General features: G+C 37.1%; 1 long non-coding RNA gene across 2 annotated transcripts in view; it reads right to left on the reverse strand.

The window, feature by feature from the left end:
- The window catches only part of LOC141423287 (uncharacterized), a 203629-nt gene that overhangs the window by 104192 nt on the left and 74206 nt on the right, over nucleotides 1-25231 (reverse strand). The window lies entirely within an intron of this gene.

Below are 25231 nucleotides of genomic sequence, written 5' to 3' on the forward strand. Positions count from 1 at the left end.
CTCTCTATCTTTCATTGTCATTTGCCATGAAAGCAGGCTTCTTATTACCTACCAAACAGGTTGAGCTGATATAGTTTATTTAGAACTCTCCCATTTCTAAACTTCTATGAAGTGCAACTTCACACAGGTGACTTCACTCTGCAGATCATACACAGGTAAAAATACACATATCTGGACCACTTTCCTCCACCATATAGGCCATGATGTCTCCATTCCAGTAATCAGCATATATACAAGGAAATTTAATTAATTGTAGTTTTCATTTAAGTTTAGCATAATTATGATAGCAAATCTTCATATGCTTTCATTTAAAAAATCATCTAATACATTCTAAGATCAAATATAGAGTATTTGGATTAGCTGCATTTTAAAAAGTATCTGTGTCATTGTTCAATGAGTAGACATGGTTTGGGTATTTTCAGTGGCTTGTATGACCTGTGCTTTTTCTCATGGGGCACATAGTAATTGGAAGTTGAGTACAGACTTCATGATTAGGTTTTTGAATTGATCAAATCATCTTAGAGTTGCTTTGTAAAGTTTAATTAATGCTTTTTATATGCTTTACGATCTTATTAAAGGCAATGGAAAGAAAGTTTTATTCAGAACTCTGAAATATTAGCCTCCCACATTATATTTACAAAGAAGACAAGACTGCTTTTATGTCAAAATCTGCTAAAGCAAAGTAAGAGAAGGAGACGATCCTCTCCTTTCACACTTCCACTCCGCTCCTTTGTGAAATCATTGCCTCAGAGAATCATTCTGATTCATCTTCAAAGCTCCCATAATTTACATCTTAGAATTCATAAGGCCAGAGTCATTGTGTGCCGTGTTCACTAAGAAATAACCCCAACATTCAGAGCAGTTTCTTATGCAATTTACTCAATGCCTGTAAGTGTGAAGAGAAAAATGTCATACTAAAATACACTAGTCCCAAATCCATGGGTAAATTTCCCACTTGTGTGATAAATGTGCAATAAGAACATTCTAATTTCTTTGTTAATCACATTCTTTTCAAACCAATGGAATACATATTCTTCAACAATAAATGGAATTGGCTGGATTTGATTATCAATTAGGAAGAGGAAGCTGTTTAATTTTTTTTAATTATTTGAAGAATAGGTCATTCTTCTACCTGAAATGACTAAAAATCACATAACAACAATTCCCTTTATTCATTCTATTCAGGATAAAAACCTTTGTTGAAATGTTAGGCGACTATTTTGTCTTTGTCATATTCTTTTGTGTTTAAAGCATTCAATGAAGTAATTGTTTGAAGATGTGTCAAGAACATAATCTTTTGTAAGAAAAAAATCTTGGCTCAGAACCATTTTGTTGTGTAGATGGGGCTGAAATAAGAGCTTTAAAAAGTTAACTTAAAACTAACTTGCTAAAAGGGATTCAGTATCATGATGGTGATTCAGGAATTTCAAATGGAAAGATTTTTCAATTGAAACAGATCAAACTCCTTCTGGTCCTTCAGAATTCTGTCACTCAGAGCTCCTCTCAAGACCCATCCCTCTCCCATATAATTTTTTTTTTCCTTTTGGGGGTGGGGAGGCAAAACTTAACAGAGAGAATCATTCCCTTCCAATGCTAGGTAAATGACTAAATGCTGAAGATACAAAGATTCTTAAGAAACAGTCTCTGCTCAAGCCCTAAAATGGGGGAGTAAACCATAATTAGACAAACTACAGTCCAACAGAGAAAGTGCCCTTCCTTAGAGCAACATGACCAAGTGGACTGTAGGAAAAAACAGAAAGAGATCTATATAGTCTTTATGTATGGACAGTCTACACTGTCTCCATACTTCTACCAGAGCAACTTATTCATATTCAGATCAATCTCCACACTAATGGGGGACTTCCTCCATTCATTCAAAAATATTAGCTTGGTTTCCTCTCAGTATTAGGCATTGTGCCAAGCACCGAAAGTGTTGTCTGGAATTCTGATACAAACAAATGTGACCTATGCTGTGAGGTATACAGAGCCCGGTACAAGCACAAAACATATAAGAGAAGTGTGATGAATTTCTGTTGAATAAACAATAATTACTGAATGAACTCATTGGCAAACAAGAGCGTTTTAGAAAGCAGAATTCAAAAACATACTCATTTGGTTTAACTAAATATGGCTTAGGAAGTTGAACTTGATACATGGCAATGAGGTGCAAGGAACCAGTTTCTTGGTCTTCTACTTCTAAATATTGTACCTATAACTTATCAGTCACTTGGAAAAACTTAACTTTTTTCAATGCCCAGATCTTAACAGTAACAATTAAAGGAAATCAAAACAAGGTTGAGAAACCAGAAAACAAGTTTTCGGGAGTCACCATAAAGAACTTCCTCATAAATGGAAGAAAGATACCTGTTGAAACTATTCCAGGAATGGGAAGAGGGGAAGATAAAGGAGAAAGGTGGAGGGGTGAATTCCAGTATGATATATTTGATATATTGTAAGAACCTTTGTAAATGCCACAATGTACCCCACCCAGCACAACAGTAAACAAACAAACAAAAAAGAATTCTCTGCTCTCGGAGCTATTATATGAAAGATGAGAATTTAAGCATGAATTTTAACAATTTTAGGAAAGTTTTTTATTTAGGTTTTTTTTTTTTTTTTTCATACTGGACACTGAACTCATGGCCTCATACTTGGTAGGCAAGTGCTCTACCACTTGAGCCATGTCCCCACTCTGCACCCCGTTTTGTTTTTTGAGGAAACTGTTTATAGAAACCTTGGTCATAGTGATACAGAACAAGAAACTGCCCAAACATTCATAAGAGGATGATGAATAAGTGTATCAACACCAAAAGAAAAAGGTACAAACTTCTTATACAATGTAACAACATTCAAGAAGTATAAAAACCATGAGTGAAAAAAAAAAAGCCAGATGCAAAAGAGTATGTATTGCTGATTCCATCTGTACAAAGTTCAAGAAAAGACAGAATTGGTGTATGATGAGTAAACAGTGGTCTTCTAGAAAGGTAAAGAGAGAAATAATGGGACAGAGCAAGAAGGAACTGTCCAGCATGGTGGAAATGTAGTTCTTATTTTGAGTGTTGGTTACATGATTGTATGCAATTGTCAAAATTGCGCAGAAGGAACCCTTAAGACGAATGCATTGTGTGTGAGTTGTACCACAACTTTAAAAAAAATCTTAGAAACATTGCATATGTTCTAATTCTCATAGTTTTTCTAGAATTTTTATTTAAAATGTACTCTTGGAAGCTTCATCTTCATTTTGCAGATTTTTGAACATGCTTCTTAAAATCTATATTCTTTTGAGGTCTGGAGGTAGTTCGGTGGTCAAGTGTTTGTGTGGTGTCCACAAGTCCCTGAGTTTGACTCTCAGACTGCAGTAAACATATCTGTACCACTTTTTTCAGTCACACTATAATATGAGTAAAATGTTTGATACAGATATGGTCCTAGGCCAGCTAATGATAGAGTTCTTTGCCCTACCAGGCTCTCAAATTATTGATTGATCCATTTCTACTTTGTGAGTCAGTTCACATAGCAGCACTGTGCTCTCTCATGAGGGCTCACAGAGATTCTGTGGATATCAAGGGAACATCTGTTTTTGAGCTTTTACCCTGAAGATGATGAGGCTTTGTGCTGACTCATTTGCACCCTCTCACCTGGCCTCCCTAATCCAGCACAGTATTTGTGAAGCAGTTACTGTGGGTTAGGAATTTCATCTGTGGGACGGGAGCTGAAGGTCTCTCTCACTAAGTGTATTTGACTGTATGGAAATGAGAACCCTGACCTTGGCCTCATTAGCACTCTCTTCCAAACAGCTAAGAGATTCAGCCACTGGCACATACCAATAATAAACTGAAAACATGTGAGTCAATAGTGATAAGTAAGGAGAGTGAAAGCCATTCTTCTCCCTGTACGTCCTTGGTGACAGGAAGCAAATCCTCAAGCTTTCTGGTATGAGAATCACACTCCTATTGTCACTGCTGCCCTGCTTTTTCTTGCTGTGCCCAAAAACAAATATACAAGTAGAAGGTAGGACTTTTACTCTACAACTATTTACGAAAAAAAGTTACATATTTTATTTTGTAACAAAAGCAAAATATACTTGAGGATAAGTCTTTGACTAGGCTTCACAGTGTTGTGCAAAAGCCCCTGGCAACTTAAACCAGAGCATGACATTTGTACTCTTGTCTTCAGTTCATACGGATCACTACACATGTGCTCATCATCTGAGCTCTGTGATCACTTAAGGTCAGATGGCTCTGTTGATCCCTGCCAAGCTTGGCACTGACACTGTTGCCAGGGCTGAAGGCCTCTCTAGGTTCACCACAAAGTCACTCCTCTCTATGTTCTTCCCAGGAGGTTCCAAGAGAGCTTGGTATGGGCCTCTACTACCTGATGAACAGGCTGAAGACCACCCTTCTTACTCAGCCTTGAAGGGTCTTCTCTCCCACTCTCTCTACTTCTGCCACCTTCCTAAGCATTAACCTTGGGTAGGATTTGTGAAGGGTAAAAGGAAGAGAGAAAAACAAAACAATAAAATATGAATGAATATTTCAATTATGCTGACATATGCATATATTCTGACAATCTCCAAAATGTCAGCATATAATTCAAGATGGCTGCTTTTGATTTGAAACTCCATTACTAATCATCTGTGAGAATTTACACAAGTTTCTAAAGTTCCTAAAGCCTCATTTTCCATCTGCTAAATGGGAATAAGCTTTAACCAAGCTATTTATAAATCTGCTTGGAGAACTAAATGGTAATAACTGTACCATTTATAGAATCTGGTTTCCATTTACTAACTCATATACTCTCTACACAAGTCCTTAAAAGGTGTGACAGTGTTTTACAAAGAACAAAGAACAAGGGCTGGGGGGATGTGGCTCAAGTGGTAGAGCGCCTACCTAGCAAACATGAGACCTTGAGTTCATACTTCAGTACCCCCCAAAAAAAAAAACAAAGGACAAAACAGTTATATAATATGCTTTTTAAATGAAGATCCAGGAAACACATCTTGATATTTTTTAAATCTCTTTTTTGCCTATCCCCAGCCCCCACATATTCCCACATTCTATGAACTGTGAAAATCATTATTTTAGTTATTTTTCTATTATCTCTCAGGCCCAAACTCATCCTTCTATTAGATGGCCCTATACTCTGGCAGGTATTAATTATTTTTCTCTACACCATTTATTTTATTTATTTATTTTTTCATTTTTCTTTTATTATTCATATGTGCATACAAGGCTTGGTTCATTTCTCCCCCCTGCCCCCCCTCCACTCCGCCCCCTCCCTCTCCCCCCACTCAATACCCAGCAGAAACTATTTTGCCCTTATTTCTACTTTTGTTGTTCTTTACACCATTTAAAAGGACTACCAGAAGATACCTTCCCATCTTTGCTAATGGCTATGTCAACTGTCTTGTCATAATTTAGTGTGAAGGGACCAAGACATGGAGGGACATTATGATGTTTGCATATGAAGAACATTAGGCAACAAGTACATTAGGTTCCTAGTTAATACACAAGCTTGTCAGAAGGTAAAAGTTACAACCCGTGTAACCAGTAGTCAGCCACCTGGATGAGGCATCTAAGGGCCCAATATTCTGAATATATTGGGATATTTCCTCCAAAATGAAAGACAAATTATTATGAGATAGTCAGGGACCACTCAAAGGACAGAATAATCAGACACTGGAAGGGTGCTCCTCAGGGATTATACCTGCTTTGTGCTTTCATAGGAAGTCAAACAATGGAGACCCAGGACTCACACACAGCCCTGGAATTAAAAATACAACAGCTACAAACACATCCTACTAACACAAATGCAAATAAAGGTCAGCCTCCTGACCCTTTGCAGTCAAAGATGATCAATAGCTGCCCACAACTGAGCTCAAACACTGATTTGTTGGAACTGGGTACACTGCAAATTTAACCCAGGATGGGAACTTTCAGTGTGAACTCTTCCTTTATTAGCTTCCCCTTTTCCTTTGTTTGGGGAACCACTGCCTGACTTGTTCTTAGAGCTGCATCTCCCACCTGTATGGCTGATGTCCTAATGAAAGCTTTACCAATATTCATCTGGCTCTGGTCTCATTTGTATTATTTCTGGACCCAAGAAAGGGACTCCAGTGACAATAGTTGGTACCTTGCACCAACTATACCAAGACTTTCACTGTCTGATGGGCCCCCTATATTTTTGAGGCAACATAGGGTGGGTATGATTTGCTGATCAATTTAATGTACAACCACAATGCAGCTACCAGAATATAGACTGTACAGTAATCCAGTGCAAGCTGAGTAAGTCATGGCTGTGCCTCAGCAGATCCAGTAGGATTTGATGTTTCTATATTAACAGGAATGCTATAGAGCTTATAGCAAGTCCCAAGAAAATGACCATATTCATATCCCTAGGGTTTGAAGTAAAGTCTTATCTTCTTTTTCAAAAAACTGTTGTCTGTTGACGAAACTACTGTGTTACTATTGGGCTTTATAGAAACTGATGTGACCTGAGCTGCCCAAATTTGACTGGCTGTTATCTGATGCATTAAGTCACACAATTAGGCATGAAAGCAGTACTTCATCACCAAGTGGAACTGGTATACAAAATCAGGCTTAAGAAGATCCTGAAGGGGAACTAGAGAAAAGGTTAGTTCAAGAAGAATTAACTTAGAAGATAACACACATGCACAGGAAATCAATGCAAGTCAACTCCCTGTGTAGCTATCCTTATCTCAACTAGTAAAAACCCTTGGTCCTTCCTATTATTGCTTATACTCTCTCTTCAACAAAATTAGAGATAAGGGCAAAATAGTATCTGCCAGGTAGTGAGGGGGCGGGGGGGGGGGGTAAGGGAGGGAGCGGTGGGGGGGGGCGGTAAGGGAGGGGGGTGGGAGGAAGTGGGGAGAAATGACCCAAACATTGTATGCACATATGAACAAAATAAAAATTAAAAATAAAAAGAAGATCCTGAAGGAATGTTAAAGCACATGTGCTGATGGTTGAGGCTCCTATAGGAAACTTCATTGCCTCTTTCCTTTGTCCAATGCTATTTTTTTAATGAGCTCTCCCTGTGAAAAAGTGACTGAAGAAAGGTCTGGCTTCCAGATATTTTTGCTCAATAACTAGGAAAATTAAGAAGAAAACTTTACCATACTCAGAAGTATGCTAAAACAAAACAAATAAACAAGAAACACGAGGGATGAAAATTCTTCTCATTGGGCAGAACTTGTCTACTTTGACTGGACTGAGAGATAGCCTGGGATATGGATGGACCTACACTGCTTCATGAGTTATGGCTAATGATTTGGATGGACAATCAGGGATTTGAGGGAAAGGATTAAGAGATTACCTTCGAAGCAGTATGTAAATAGATCTCTTTCCATGGAGCATGAGGGTATTTGAGTATCATGTACAAACTCACAAAAGTATCTACTTCAGACAAAACTCTTGATTATCAGGTAGAAAAGAAAAACTATTCCATGAATGTCTTCAGTCTTTCTCTCTATACCCAGGTACCTGCTCAATAGGTTCATGAACAAAAGACCATGACAGCAGGAATAGACATATGAATGAGCCTAACTTCACAGAGTTCCCAGTCATGATCTCCTTACCTCTGCCACTAAGTGCTCAAGCTAACAATAGTAGAGGCCAAACTGAACTCCTATTATGTCACCATTAGTGGTGAAGTGGGGAAATCCAGTACCAGCTACCCTGAACTTTACCATCAAAAAGGAGCTGCAATTATCTTTACTAAAATTAACACTTAATTCTGGATATTGATTTGTCTTCTCTGCTTGCAGTACTTTACTGTCAACACAACTACTGCCAGTCCACACTTATGGATTGCATTATTCATCTTTATGGCATCTCACACAATATGACTTCAAACTAAGGTATTCATTTCATATATACAGCAGTGAGATATACATATATGTGTATGTAAGGAGTTCACTTCACACACACACACACACACACACACATTGCAATGGGCTCTCTCACTCACAGAACTCACTGGTCTTCCCACTAACACCTAGAAGAACTGGCCTTGAGAGAAAGGTAGAATGGCCACCTAAAGATTCAGTTAAGAGTCTAGTTGAGAGAATATATAGTGAGGTAGAATCACTATCCTATAAGGTGTAATCTAAACACCAAACCAGTGGCCAAGGTGGTATTTTCCTTCCATAGCCTGAATCCATCGGTCTGGAAAAAGACATGAAATGACAAGAGTTCCTCTCACTACTAATCCTAATAACCCACACACAGAATGTTTGTTTCCTGTTCTCAAGCTTTGTGCTCCACTTGTTAGAGAGCTTGGCTCTTAGAGGAAGAATGATTCTACCAGAGAAACAACTGTTCTACTGACTTGGAAGCTGAGATTACCATCTGGCAATTTGGGTTTCTCATGTTAGTGAAGCAAGAGACAAAGGAAGGGGTAATGTGCTAGTTAGTGTGATTGATTCTGTTTACCTGTTGGTGGCTGCACATGCTAGTATATAAGGTTTATACCCAAAGGGAATTTGTGAGGCATCTCTTAATAATTAATTATCTTTAATAAACTGGAAGAGAACTGAGACCCTTCAAGAATGAAGCTTTGAGAACTTCACCAGATAAAGAACATTGACCTGCCATCTAAAGACATGGGGAATGTAGAATAGGTGGTAGAAAAAGGAATTTATAAATATCAACTAAAGCTTTGTGATCAGACTCTGAAATAAGGTAGCAAATATGAACACATTTTCCCTTATCAGTTTTTTTCTCCTAATTTTTTATAACCATATTGGTGACAATTTTATTCTTGGTGGTACTTGGGTTTGAACTCAGTGCCTTACATTTGCTAGGCAGGCACTCTACAACTTGAGCCATTCTGCCAGCCCTTTTTTGTGTTGGGTATTTTTGAGATAGGGTCTTGCAAACTATTTGCCCAGGCTAGCTTCAAATAACAATCCTCCTGATCTCTGCCTCCTGAGTAACTAGGATTACAGAGATAAGCCACCAGCACCTGGCTTGGTGACAGTTTTTTACAACCAGTATTGGTGACATTTAACTATACAATATACACTATTTAGTGAATAAGCCAAATAATAACTAACATCAGCCAGAGATGGATATGAAGACTGTTGCGAGATTTGTGTCTCCATTTTAGAGAGAGAAGGTGGAATCATATATCCACAAACAGAAGTTACAACTTGGTACATAGAAGCACACAGTCATGACTACTGTTGCAGTGAGAAAGTTTAAAAATGAGTAGAAGCAGGTTTAGGGATGCAGCTCAGTGGTAAAGCATGTGCTTATCATGTGTGAGGCCCTGAGCTTGCTCCCCATCACAGGGCAGGGTGTGTGGAAATATGAGTGGAAGACAGTGTGGGGATGCTTGGGAGCCCAGAAGGATTTGCAATAACTATCCACCTATGGTCTCTTGGCCCTAGACTTAACTTTTCTGTGATGCCTGCAATATGAGAACCACATTTATAGCACTCTTTTAACCAGCTTGTTCCAATTAGACTGCCAGTGAGAGGCATTGAGAGAAGACTAGAAGGAAGGAAAATAGAAGAAGTGATTTTTTTTCTTTCCTGACTTGGCTCTTGTGAGCATCTCTCTAGTACACAGACTGTAAGATCTTTTGGCACTCAAAGAAAGCCATGCTGAATCCCTTCAGAGGTCTGGACATCAGGCATGGAGTGATCTCTCAGGAGTCCCCACAATCTCATCTCAGCTCTGTGGTACCCCTTGAGGTTTCAACCAGCTAAGCCAGTGCTGTCAGTGTCTGCTGCATGACAACCTCTGGGCAGCCCAGAGTAACCTCTCCCCAGGCCTTCTCTGTCCCAGTGGCTCTTCATCTGTGTTCCAAGGTTCAGGTATCTCTGTCTATTTCTCCTTTATTCTGCCAGTCCTAGGACCTGGTAGCTACTTTTGATTTTCATAATCTCCAGGTTGGCTCATTATCTTTCTTAATTTTCCAGAATACTAATTCCTTATATTAAGTTTCTTCTTTAAAATATCTAGTCTGGCTTCACCTTTCCTAAATGGACTACAGCACATATTTTTTAAGTTGGTAATAAAAAATTGAAAGCAGGGTATGGTGGCATATGCCTGTAATCCCAGCTAGGTAGGAGGTGGAGATGGGATGCTCAGTCCTAGTTCACCTGGGCAGGAATACAAAAGCCTATCTGAAAAATAAAAAGACAAAAGCAAAAAGGGCTGGGGGGCATGGTTTGAATGGTAGAGATCTTGCCAACAAGAACCGAGTCCTAAATTCAAACCCCAGTACTGCCCAAAAAAAGAATTAAAACACAGACATAGTCAAAATAAAAATATTTAATATTTATAAGCAGCATCTTTCATTATATTTTGATTTTTTAAACAATTAAAGCTCCTTTAGAATTTAACCTCTTTCTGTTGCTGGAAAGCATGAGACCACAATTTCCCTTGGGGTCACATACCGTATGTTAATCTTCCAAGTGGCATTTTTGCCCTGCTGCTAGTCTTCTCCCCAAACACAGGGACAATATCCCCTCCAAGAGTGCTTAAAGCAGAGAATCAAAGAGTTATTTAGATGACAATGTGAGGGAGTCAAAACAATGACTTTTGAAAAATTGCAGTCTTACATGAAATGGTAGTTTGGATTTAAATGGAGCATGAAAGCACACAGGACTACCTATACTCATATCTGATAAAATAGACTTCAATCCAAAATTAATCAGAAGAGACAAGGAGGGTCACTTCATATTAAGAACAAGACTAATCCATCAAGAGGAAATAGCAATTGTTAACATATATGCCCCAAAATTTGGCACACCCAATTTCTTCAAACAAACACTAACTAGACTTACAAGCACAGATAGATCCCAGCACAATAACAGTGAGAGACTTCAATACCCTACTCGCACCAGTAAATAGGCCATCCAGAAAAAAAAAATCAACAAAGAAACTTCAGAATTAAATGACACTATTGACCAAATGGAATTAACAGCTACAGAACATTTCATCCAGCAGTTGCACAATACACATTCTTCTCAGCAGCTATAGAATTTTGTCCAAAAGATATCATACTTTAAGATATAAAGCAAGGCTCAACAAATATAAGAAGATTGAAATAACACCCTATATTCTATCAGAACACAGTGAAATAAAACTAGAAACCAGCAGCAAAAGAAGTTACAGAAAATATTCAAACACATGAAGAATGAACAATACATTGTTGAACAACCAGTGGGATATTGAAGAAATAAGAGGGAAATAAACAAAATTCCTAGAATCTAATCAGAATGTTAACACAACTTATGCAACAAAGGCTTTGCTAAGAGGAAAGACATTTATAACTATAAATACCTACATCCAAAAAAAAAAAGATCTCAAATAAATATCCTAATGATGTATCTCAAGCTCCTAGAAAAACAAGAATAAACCAAACTCCAACTAGTAGACAGAAAGAAATAATAAAGATTAGGTCAGAAAAGATAAAAAGGATTGACAAACCCTTCACCAAATGAACCAAAAGAATAATTTTTAAAAAGCCAGTTCCACAAGAAAGAACTGCCTGTTTACTTTCCTGACTATTGTAGTCAGGCTGGTGGTTGGTCTCCTGCATTACTGCCCTGTCTCTTGATACTAAGTAGGTCTGGAAATCAGAACCGAGACTAGCAGAACTGAAGTGTGTGCTGCCTGCACATTTGAGATCACTCCTAACTATGTACCCTTTTTCTGGCTTTGATGCTAATCCTGTTCTTGCCAGTTTCTCTCTGAGGAAATAGAATTCTTTATGTATCTGTTGTGGTGAATAAGAAATGTCCCCTAAAGGCTCATGTGTTGCAGGCTTGGTCCCCAATGCAATCCTCAGGTGTGGGGAAATAATTGGATCATGAGGGCTCTGACTTAATCAATGGATTAATCCATTGATGGATTCGTAGTTGAGTGGACTATTGAGTGGTGATGGACACTGTGGATGGTGGGGCCTGATAAGAAGAAATGGGACATGACTCAAAGAACCTGTCTTGTTCCCAGCCTTTTCTTCTGTCTCTCTCTGCTTCCTGGCTTCCATGGGGTTGAGTAGCTTTCCTTCTAATGTGATGCTTCTGCCTTGAAGCAATGGAGCCAATCATGAACTGAAACCAAAATAAATTTCTTATCCTTTTAAGCTGTTTATATTAGGTATTTTGTCACAGTGACAAAAGTGACTAAACATATTGTCTCAAACAGGTGAAGATATCCTTGTGAGATGGAAACCAGGTTGCCTAATAGTAGATCACTGTCCTCTATAGATTCCCTGCTCTAATCCCATTGCTGATATCTGTCACAGAAAGAAAGCAAGACAACTAGCTCACGGGTGAACTGTAGATTTTTAAAAGGCTAAATCACATTCAGTTCCACAGACTTAAAGGATAGGGAACTTTACATAGTTAGACTGTAACAGCTGAAAACACTGATCAATTTCAACATAACCTAAAATAGGACAAATTTTATGTGCTTCCCCATATGGCACAAAAGCAAGAATATAGAACCACCTGTGGAATAACCTAAAACTTGAACTTTAGCCTAATCAAGCCTCTGCCAGTTCACAGAAAATGCAAAGGAAAGACTTTGTTTATGACCACAAAGATAAAATCAATCAAGTCTTGGGAGTGCAGAAGATATAACAAAGGATCTATTTCTTGAACAAAGCTTGAAAAAATAGAAAGGGGGAGTAGCTATATACATAGTAACTTCTTTAAACAAACCAGTAGCTCAAAAAAATTTGAGCCAGGCACCAGTGGCTCACACTTGTAATCCTAGCTACCTGGGAGACTAAAATCAGGATTGTGGTTTGAAATCAGCATGGGTAAATACTTCATGAGATCCCCATCTCAACCAGTAACTGGTTGCAGTTGCATGCACCTGTTATATAGCCCCCCCCCCAAGATATCTAGAGGATATTTACTACCTAGAGGATGGGGATTCGAGGCCAGCCTGAATAAATGTTCACCAGACCCCATCTCAATGGAAAAAAGATGGACATGCTGGAATGCACCTAGAATCCCAGCTATTGTGGGAAGCATAAAATAGAAGGAGCAAAGTCCAGGTTGGCTTGAACAACAATTAAGACCCCCATCTCCAAAATAACCACAGCAAAAAGGGCTGGAGGTGTAACTCAAGTGGTATAGTGTGTGCCTAGCTGAAGCCCTGAGTTCAACTCCAGGACCAAAATATATATATAGTGATTGGAGTAAATTGAACTTAGGTTATTAGATGATTCTAAAAATGATTATTAATTATACTTTTGCTAAGTGTGATAATATCATTGTACTTCTGTTGAAAAACTTAGCTGGGTACCAGTGGCTCATATCTGTAATCCTAGCTACTTAGAAGGCTGAGATCAGGAGGCTTGCAGTTTGAGACCAGGTAGGGCAAATAGTTTGCAAGACACCATCTCCAAAATAACCAGACAAAAATGGACTGAAGATGTGGCTGAAGTGGTAGAGCACCTTCTTTGTAAGTGCAAAGTCCCAAGTTCAAATCCCAGTCCTTCTGAAAACAAAGTTTTGATTTGGGGTGTGGGGGGAATAAAATATAAATGGTTGCTCTTCTCCTTCTCATCAGACACCACCAAGTACAAGAACCATATGTGAGAATCAACTAAAGTTAGGTCTTTTCTGTCAAAGGAGTTAATGTGTAGATGCCAGCTAACCTCCCCAAATTGCTGCCTACGTGCTTTGTGAAAGGTTGCGTTACCCTGCAAGGTTCTTGGGGTCAAAGAGCTGCTTATCATCAGATGCCCTAATCTCTAAACTGCTTGATGAGTAAAATATCAGTCCCCATACCCTATTTTCAGAGGACCTTGAGAAATCATTTTTCTCACTGAGCTGTAAAAATGTCACTGGGTCAGAAAACCTTGCCCTTATCCCAAACAATAACTACCCAATTGGGAAGATTGTGAACCCAAACCCGTCCATCAGGGTGAGGGGCAGAGAGATAAAAACTGAACTGACTCCCCGTTCAGTGTGTTCTGCCTATCAGATTATGGTCTGTGGCTGTACCTTCTGCAGAAGGAAAACCTTTCTTTTTTTGCTTTGCTGAGAAACTCCCTAGTGTTTCTTTGCCCACCAATTGGGAATGGTACTTCTAACACATACCACTCATAACCAGTCCCCAAAACAGCACAGAAATAGCATCAAGAAACCCTGATCATAAACATATGAGTTTCTTAAGGGGATAGACCCTAAGTTCCTGAGGGACATGCGTTTGGTAAGAAGCACAAGAAGAAAGACCTGAAGAAGATGCAGTGAACAAGGCCAAGGCCATGAGTGCATGTGCCAAGGTCATCAAGGCCCTCCTAAAACCCAACAACATTAATAAATACAAAAGGTGCCAACCGCAAACTCCAATGACTTGCCTTTATCGCCCGGCCCAAGCTTAGGAAGCTGTTCGTGCCTACATGGCTAAGGGTCGCAAGCTCTGCCAGCCAAAGGTCAAGGCCCAGGCTGTAGCTCCAGCTTCCACTCAGGCCCAAGCTCCAGTTCCTGCTCAGGCCCAAGCTCCAGAGCAGGTTCCCAAAGGTGCCCAAGCCACCATGAAGGCCCCAGAGTAAAGGCCTCTGCCATTGTGAGGACAGATGGACTGATGTAACCCACTGGATGCCATCTGCAGGGGGCTGGTGTCCTATGCTGTTTCTACAAATAAACCTGGGACAGGATCTGTTAGATAGATAGATAGATAGATAGATAGATAGATAGATAGATAGATAGATAAAATATAGATTGTCTAAGATTTGCTTTTAAACACCTCGCCAAAAAAGGGAAGGGGGAAAAAGCAGAAAAAACAAGAATGGTAGTAATTACTGGATTTAGGTGTAAGTACATGAGTTATGTTATTCTCTAGAATTTGAAGTATGTTGAAAACTTTTCACAACTAAAAGTAAAAATAAACACCGCAACCAAATAAGGGGGTTTCCAGAAATGCAAAAGTGATTTAAAATTATATATATTTCACCATGACAAAAGGTTAAAGGAGAAAAGTATTTGATCAACTTGATAGTACTATGTATTCCTGACTGTAATAATAAAAAATAGTAAACAACAACAAATGATTTATTAAGGGTATTAGGGTACCTTCACTCCATAAGTGCCATGCATTTGGTATTGTTGAATACTGACTAGTAACATGGAAATATGACCATGACATACTAAATGAAGTTTTTATCCAAAAAAAGTAAAGTATGATTGCACTTTTCATTAATATATTTACCAAAATGTTAACAGTGGTTAATGTGGGCTTTGGTTTAGGTTTGTCTGTGGTTTTTAATTTCTTCTTTGTATTTAGCTGTATTCTCCAAAATATCTACAGAAAACATATATTATGTTTTTAATTAAGGCAAAATATACAATACTATCTTAATTTTTAAACTTTAATCTTGTGGTTATTTCTTCAATTACAGATACACCTTAATGAACTTCATCAAATCAATATTTCTTTATGTTGCCCAAAGGACAAAGTGTCTTGATGTAATAAAATAATCACAATAAAAATTAGAGGTCCTGTCGAAAGCATTATTCATATTTAATATGCGGAACTACTCTGAGATATATCAACTGTATTTTAAAATAATTTCTATTTTATAACTATACATATGGCACAAAGTCTGAAAAAATACAAAAATAGAATTAGTTTTTGTAACAGGGGGTTCTGGAGTTTATTCTTTTTCCTTTTTGTGATGCTATTATAAAGCACAAAGAAACTAGGTAGTGTATTTTAGAATGATTTATATCCAAAGGAAATTAAATTGTCAAAATTTCAGTGAAAAGGCTGGTTCCCTTACCAGAAACAAGTAGTAATTCATGAAATACTACTTAGCTATGAGTGTATGATAGATAAACCCATAATTTCTTAATCAAACAATAAATGAATTATTAGGAAAGAGAACTAAGCGTCATTTTGAATTGTGTTGCTAAAATCTAATTATTTCAAGACCCACATACTGATAGTTCTGAAGTACTAAAAGAGAAAGAATGAAAGAAAGTAAAAAGAAATCAACATCCTTCTAGTTATATGTTTTCCAAAATCCCATTGTTGAGCTTGACACTGAAATTTTATTTCTAAATCTGATAGAGCCTCTCTCTATAAGTGAATTTGGTTTATTTTCAGTCTGATTATTAAATTTGCATGGTAAATATAAAGTTACTTACAAAAAGACATTCCCTAAGAAAAGTTAAAGTTTTACAATTAACCTTTAAATATAAACTCCAGTGATGTTATTGAACTAAAAGTGCAATATAAAAGCACCTGTCCTCATTCAATAACTAAATCTGCCAATTAACACAAAGACTTCAGGGGCATTTGGCCTGATGAAGGTCAGTTGGACTGCATGTTAAATGAAATGCAAGAACATTATTTAGCATTAGCTATCGACTTTCCTCCTATATTGAGTTTATCACATCAATGATAACAAAAAATGATCTTAAAATGCTCATTTTCCACATGACCAGAGTAGACTTGATGTGAGATGATCTTTGCTAGTGTGACCTGGCAGCTGTATGATACTGTGTTCTGCATTTTTCTTCTGATAAGAGAAGTATACTCATCCAAATCCTCATATAATCTGGATTAAATATATCTGATCTCTGCATAAATTGTTGAACTGCTATTTTAGAAGAATAAGTTTTCTTATTTTTTTAACACAAGTTGCAAACCACTGACTGGAGAAATACATAATACTGGAAGTAAAAATTTATAATACTGAAAGTTTCAACTTGAGCCAAGCTTTGACTAATACCACAAGACTTATATTAATAATAGTATCATGTATTCATTTAATTCCAGTGATTTCAAGAGCTATATGAGATATCAAAGAATTTAACAAACTGCCACTTTTTTTCAGTGTTCTTATAAAATGTTTGATATATATTCTATTGGTGTGAAAATATGCAATTTTAGGAACTAAGAGAAAAGCAGAACATTACCTACTTTTCTTTTTATTGTAATAAATTCTTAGGCAGATTTACAGATGATAGCCAATATGGTGGAATATTACAAGGCATTAGTCTTTAGAATTAAATGTTTTATATTTTTGTTTCCTGTACATCTAAAATTTATTAGGGAGAAAGAAAATGGTTACACACACACAGACATATGCCAAAGCCTAATGGTAACATCAATAAATCTATTTTAGAGTACAGTTTATTTTCATTATAAAGATATTTACATTTAATTTATTTAGAAATCATGGAGTAAAAAGTTCTTTCCAATGGGGCCCTGTTCTAGCCATTCCCTCCTTCCTGCCCTCTAGATCCATATTTCTAGCTTCCTCCTGCTCATCTCCACATGGATTGACCTACTCATTTGCCCAACCTACCTCTTCCCTGAGGACTCCTAACCTCAGGGAAGAAAATGGCATTGCCTTTTACATGGTCATGTGGTCATGAGAGTTAGAAATTTTTTCTCATGGCACCAAAAACCAGAGAGCCTATGAAACATCCCTCAAATGTATTTACTCTGTTCTATATCCATGGCTTTGCCTTACTCAGGTCATTCTTTCTTCTCACTTACAGTATTTTAAGTACTGAGGACAGGCCTCTGTTTCTGGTCAATATAAAGTAATAATAACTAAATTTATCCTTCCTCCTAAAAGAACTAAAAAACATAACAAATATCTGAAACAATGGTTCTCAAAGCAGTGGCCACCAAGCCACAAGGAGAGTGATTCCCGAGAGGTGGAAAGAAATGTGAGTCCTCTGGCAGCCTGACCTTTGTGCCCTAGAAAAAGTTTTCAGGCTTGGCTCAGACAGGGAAAAACAGTGGAGGGTTAGGGAGACAAAACTGTGAGTGTGAGAAAGTCAAAAGTGTAAGGCAGATTTCCAGAAAAGAGCTGGGGATCTTAAAACCTTCAGAAGGTAAGCTTGAGGCTCAGCTGGTACTGCTCACCACACACATGTGGGAAAATTAGCTGAGGCTAGGTTAAAAAAAAAAAAGCATCTAGATAAAGAAGACATAAGTAAAACTATATTAACAGATCATGGGTAGGAAATACAATGGTATCTGTGCTAAAGATTCAAGAAATTATAAGTGAGCTAAGCAAGATTATAGGATACAAAAACAATACACGAAATTCAATAGTATTTCTATATTTATATATGTATATATATATACTACCACAAAAAAACAGAAAATGAAATTATTTTGAAAAGAGCAATATAACTGACAATAACATAAAGGTAAATCTAGCAAATGATGTACACTGAAAACTATGAAACATTGCTGAGAGAAATTAAGGAAATATATAAATGGAGAAACAGTTCATTTCATGGATCAAAAGAACTTGAAAAACTCATTAATAAGGGAAAACAAGTTAAACAGTGCTCAAAAGATTAGCACACTTCTTGACCTAAGATGCTCATTAGTCATTAGGGAAATGCAAATTGAAATCACAGTGTCATACCACCAGGCTGGCTATAGTGAAAAAGACATGACACTAACTGTTGGCAATGTGTGGTGCAACTGGAACTCTCATACACCGCTGCTTGCATTATAAAATTGTGTAATCATCTTTGAAAATAATCCAGCATATTTGTGCACTGTCCAACATGTATGTAGCATTGACCAGGCCACCCCAATCTCAAGTATTTATCCCAAAGTAAATGAAAGAATACGCCTGCACAAAGTTGTGCATATGGGTGTGCATAGTAGCTTTATTTATAATAGGACAGAACTGGCTATTTCAACTCAAATATCTCTTAATAGAAGAATGGATAAACAAATTGTGGTATTCCATATACTGGAAATAATATACTCATCAATAAAAAGAAACTATCGACACGTGACAACGTGGGTGAAATAAACCAGATCACCCCCCCAAAATCCTAGTACTTATTATATCATTCTACTTATATAAATTCTAGAAAATACAATCTAATCTATAGTGACAGAAAGCAGAACAGTTGTTGTTTGGACATGGAGGCAGGTGGGGGTTGGGAACATAGGGAGTAGTAGGAAGGAAGTATAACAAAAGAACATAAGGAAATTTTTGGGGTGATACATGAATTCACTTCCTTGATTTTGGTGATACATGAGTATATATCTATACAAAATTTATCAAAATGTATACTTTAAATATGTACATTTTATTGTATGCCAATTATACTTAAATAAAGCTGTTTTTTTTTAAGATGCTTCTAACTAATCTCCGATATTTTGAATTGCCCAGGTATCAAACTTGTAGTGAATAAGTCATCTTGGTCTTTCAATCCAGTGGAGCCCTTACATGACTCCAGACGGGCACCATCTGATCTCAACTTTGAGATCTCAAGCAAGAACCACCCAGTAGAGCCCAGTGAAGTCACAGAACTATAATCTACTAAGGTTTTGTTTTTGCTTTTTTTTTTTTCTATTTTTTCCTTTTTTTTTTTTTTCGGTGCTGGGGACCAAACTCAGGGCCTTACACTTGCCAGGCAAGCGCTCTTCCACTGAGCTAAATCCCCAACCCCTAAGGTTTTGTTTTTAAAGTCACTAAATTTTGGGATGATTTGTTACACTGCAATACATAACCAAAACAGTGAGTTTCAAAGATTTGTTAACCTTTTATTTTCTTTTACATATAGAATCTTATGGTTAATCTGAATAGAATAAACAGATATACATAAAACTGCCTTAGTTAAGGGTGATGGGAGAGGCTAGGTCCCTGCCTGCCCAGTCTTCCTGAGTGGTTCCTGAGACAAGAGTGTTCTCCCCCTCCCAGAATTTCTCCTTCCTCAGCTAGAGAAGGAAGGATAAAACTTCTGTGACATACTCACAAATTAATGATTTGTGGCCAAACCCTAGATTTCTTTACTCACAATTAACTCTACCGTGCCATTGAGAATAGAAAAATGTATCAAGCATATGCAAAATATTACTTGTTAAATCAGAGTTTTAAAAAATGAAGTAAAAAAAAGTCAGAAAAGCACAATGGGAATATCTTGACAAAGCTGACCAGAAGTCTCATTTTCCCTCAGATGAAAAGAAATACTGGATATTTGGTCTGATATTTCCTCTTATGTTTATTAGCATTGGTTTTCATCAATATGTGTTGGCAACTTTTGTATTCGTGATACATGAAGACAACTCAGAATAAACTTTAAATATGATCAATCTGAAGTAAACACAACTTACTAGTTTTGGTGAATAAAAATACCACACTCTTGCATACTGCCAAGTCAGCTGAAGGCTGAGGGAATATCGTATTCTTCTGAAGAATTCTTTCTCCTTTTATTTTTCATCCTAATAGTGCAATCAATTCTGTGATAATTGCCTTTCTTGTAATATATTGAAACCTAATGCTCCATTTTCAATTTCTGCCTTGGATTTGGGAAGATTATGCTGATAAATTGTAAAGAAAGCAGACTCACAATAGATACATTTCCAAATGATAAAACAAATTCATTTCTAAACAACATAAGTCCTAAAAACAAACTCAGCCTGTATATACTACAGAACTTGGCTATAAATTTCAGCGGATGGTTCCCAGTAGGAATAATGTCAAAATGGCAAAAATTCAAGTGTTGCTTCACATTAACTTTAAAAGACCATTTCATTAACACAGGTGTGACTTAGGATGTCAGCAGAACCAAACCTGTGTGCATTGGATCTACCATTCTCTAAGTGTAAATACAATTTTAGGTTCTGTACAAGACTTAATTTCAAGCTGATATTTATAAATGTTTTGTTCCCTGCTTGTTATTTTACCACTCCATTTCTGCAGCTGCAAACAAGTTCCAAAGTTACATAGCAAGAAGTATTTCTTATATTTGCTATTAGAGTAAAATACATGGATGGAAAAGCAGAATTATCAACTCTCAAAATGAAATTTAGAAGTATGAACACTAAAGCTTGGTATTGTGGTGCAAGCCTATAGTCCCAGCTATTAGCATGACTGGTGCTAGAGGATTGGCTAAGACCAGGGGTTCGAGGCCAGCCTGGAAAACAGTGAGACCCTATTTCTAAAAAGAAAGGAAAAAAGGCTGGAGGTATGGCCCAGGAAGAAAAATGCTTGCCTAGCAAGCACAGGCCTTGAGTTCAAAACCCAATACTGCCAAAAAAGACTATAAAAAGAATATATAAACACTATATAAGTGGTTTCTTCCTAAAAACTCTTCAAACAAATACTGCTTCTACCCAGACCAAGAATATTCTGACAGCATGAGTGATGTGGAATGCGAAAGCAATTATGTCAATGAGCTTATTCTACTTTGTAGTATGTATGAGGCTATGGAACCTAGTCCTGTGTATCAACTGCTTTTATAAACTATGCACATTTGAAAGGGAAGTATAAAAATTCAGTAAGGCTATAGGTTAAATAAATGAAAATTTAGTCTTCAAAATAAACCTCATAAGCAAATCATTTTGTTTCAATGTTCCAGGTTTAGCAGTTCTATAAACGATTCATTGCTCAGCCTGTGATCAAAGCTTTTACATCTCTTCTCTTCCAATTCAGTAAAGAACATATTTTCCATTCTTACATTTTGAAAGAACCTTAATAAAAACTAAAAGCAACAGAGCAAATCTCCTGAAGTCAGAGTCAACTATAAAACTTTTAAAGCATGATTAACATTAACTGCCCTGTGACACAAGAATTGTTTGGGTATTTTACCGATATTTACAACACAGAGCTATAACATAAATTTGGTCACCTATCTTCAGTTGTGCAATGTTTAAATCTATTCATTCTCAATGGAAATGAGAGATGCAACATAAAATAAGCTAAAAACATTTGTCAAATGAGGCACACTCCCTCTCCTTATCAGAATAAGGACAAGGTACAAATGCTTAGAAAAGCTCCCCAACTTTATCAGATAACTGATCTCTCTCACCTGTTAAACCCCCTTCCTAAGAACCTTTCATCTAAGTATCTCTACAAGATTCAGTAACAGCGATGCTAATGATAACAAAATAATGACAACACCTTATATGAAACAATGCTCTGCTATTTACAAAGTCCTTTCATTTAATTATTTCATTTGGCCTTTATGACAGCTCTATGAAGTCCTCGTGGTGGATCCTACCATCCTATTTTATGGCTGAGAAAAATTAAGACCAAAGAAATGTAGTGCTTCCCCCAGTTTCGCTATATATACTATAATTGGGGGCTAGAATTTAAGTCTAACCTGACACTCAATTCAGTTCTTTTTCCCTTGTAAAATGGTCTTCTTGCATCATAACAAGACTGTGCTCCTTAAATTTTTTTTAAAAAGTCATTTTCACTTATATGCAAATCAATTTCTTTATTTAGTTCCCTGTCATATAATTCTAATTTCTGGATTAAAATTTCTGAATGCATGAAAGGAAATAGAATAAGAATTTTCCCCAACACATAAAATTTTAGTAGACTATAGATTTAAGAATGCCCTTAGGCATAGATTCACCAGAGGCAGCTGAACAAGAAGAAGAGTGGAACCTACTGGCACATTTTAAAAGAAGATTCCAAGGAAAACAAGCTGGTTTTACTCAGCTATTAACCCCAAGCTCACGGCCCAAAAGTCATGAAAGCTTCAGAAAATAAAAAGAGGAAAAAGTACTGAGATTCAAATTCTTGCTCAGAGAGGAAATTACATTGAATACAGCAAGTATCTAGCCAAGAGGTCTTCTAAACTGTATGCCAAATCTGAACAGGATTGATCAAGAAAGAATAATATGAAAATAAATGTAAACATACTTTAGGAAAAGAAGGGAGGGGGAGGGAAAGAAGAAGGGAGGGAGGGAGGGAAGAAGGAAAGGGAAAACAGCTTGAAGAAAAATCAGCTTGATGCTCAGAAGGAAATCATTAATGTTTCTTTGGTGCCACAGAGTAAGTTAATGAGAATGTGAACTCAGTAAAATGTAAGCTCAAAGATAAGATGATAAAACCACATAACGAGATTAAAATGAAAAATTTTCTAAAACTGCATCATCAGAGAACTAATCAATAAGCTAGAGCATAGCTACAAAGAATAGATACTGAATATGAAATTTTAAAGACAAAATATGAATTCAAATAGAGTAACACCAATAAATGGAGAAAAATAAAAGATTTAAACTTCAGATAACTACCTTGGTTAGTTATTGAACATCAGGACAAAGAAAGCATTCTTTATATGTCCAGGAAAGCATATTATCCACTGTGAAGATAAATTTTATTTGTCAACTTGACTGAGCTACAAGTGTCCAGAAATTTAGCTAAACGTTATTCTGGATGTGTCTGTGACAGTGTTTTTGAATGATATTAACCTTGGTCTTTTCCAGCCTTCGGATGTCTTTGGGTCTCAAGCCTGCTGGGTTTTGGATTGAACTTTCACCATCAGCTCTCTTGATTCTCAGGTCTTCAGACTTATACTTAGCTCTCCTGAGTCAGTTTGCCAACCACTGCTCGGTCTCCATAGTCACATGAGGCAATTCCTTATAATAAGTCATACATTCACAAAACACACCACACACACATCCCTTATTTGTTCTGTTTCTCTGGAGAACCTTAACACACTTAAGAGGTTAAAAGTTTTAAAAAAAGAAAAAAAAACTGGCTTGTATGTTTCCATATTAACATACAATGGCTGAGGACTAGAGAAATATCCACAAAATATTAATGAGAAGAAACTGACTCGGGAGCATACAGTCATGACATCTTTTTAGTATAGAAATGACAGCTCTTTTCAAAAATAAACAAACTAGGGAATAGCAGCAATGTGCCCTTCTGGAAAAAAAAATCTGGCAATGCAAATTAAGCAAATAAGAGATAAATCAAAGTAAAGATCAGGGAAGCTATGGTACAAGGACTGGTGGGAATCACTTGCACTAAAACAAAGATATTACACTAAAACAATTGGAGTTGTAAGTAGGGAATGTAAACACTACAATCTGGATTATTTGAAAATCATAATTGCCATGGTTTGCATCTTAACTGTTCCTCAAAGGCCTGTGGTAAAGGCATGGTCCCAGCCTGAAGCTATTGGGAGATGGTTGAAACTTAAAGAGTTGGGGCCTAGTGGGAGGTCTTCAGTTCATGTGAGCATGACCTTGAAGGGAATAGTGGGATCCTAGCCTCTTCCTCTTTCTGGGTTTCACTTCCTGGCCATGAAATGAACAGCCTTGCTATACTACATATGCTGGCCCTCTCTCTCCCTAAACAGGTCTAAAAGCAATGGATTGGGCTGGAACCTCCAGAAACTGTGATCTGAAATAAACCTTTTCTCTCATAAAAGTTCAGGTATCAGGTATTTGTCATAGTGACAAAAATCTGGCTAACTCAATAATACAACTAAGAGCAAAGGAGAGACAGGATATGGAAGAGTGATAGTGTTGATGTTCTTATTTTATACCCACTAAAATTGGGTGAAATACTTTTAAATGTTCATCATAACCTCTTATATAACATTAGGGGGCTACTTAGGAAATATCCCTAATGGAGAAAAAAATTTTGACACGATTGTGCATATTTGTGGCATACAGTATGGTAATTTGACACATGTATTCGTGTGTAATGATCAAATCCAGGTATTTAGTAAATCTATAACCTGAAGAGAAGTAACTTTTTTTTTTTGCAGTACTGGCACTTGAACTCAGGGCTTTCACCTTGAGACACTCCACCAGCCTTTTTTTTTTTTTTTTTGTGAAGGGTTTTTTCGAGATAGGATCTCTCGGAACTATTTCCCCAGGCTGGCTTCAAACCACGATCCTCCTGATCTCTGCCTCCTGAGAAGCTGGCATTTCAGACGTGAGCCACCAGTGCCCGGCTGAAGAAACACTTTTTTTAAAATTGTTTTATTATTCATATGTGCATACAATGCTTGGGTCATTTCTCCCCCCTGCCCCCACCCTCTCCCTTACCACCCACTCCACCCCCTCCCTCTTCCCCCCACCCTCTCAATACCCAGCAGAAACTATCTTGCCCTTATTTCTAATTTTGTTGAAGAGAGAGTATAAGCAATAATAGGAAGGAACAAGGGTTTTTGCTGGTTGAGATAAGGATAGTTATACAGGGAGTTGATTCACATTAATTCCCTGTGCGTGTGTGTTACCTTCTAGGTTAATTCTTTTTTGATCTAACCTTTTCTCTAGTTCCTGGTCCCCTTTTCCTATTGGCCTCAGTTGCTTTTAAGGTATCTGCTTTAGTTGAAGAAACACTTTTTGAAGTTCAACAACTCCAGTTGCATTTCATTGGATTTTTCTTCTACTGAATTCAATGATTTTTATTAATAAATAGCACTTACATCATGACGTTATTTTTATAAGATATATCTATTTGAGTGTAGCATAGAAAGATGCAAGTCTATTCA

Source organism: Castor canadensis, chromosome 5 (assembly GCF_047511655.1).
Source record: "Castor canadensis chromosome 5, mCasCan1.hap1v2, whole genome shotgun sequence".
Lineage (NCBI taxonomy): Eukaryota > Metazoa > Chordata > Mammalia > Rodentia > Castoridae > Castor > Castor canadensis.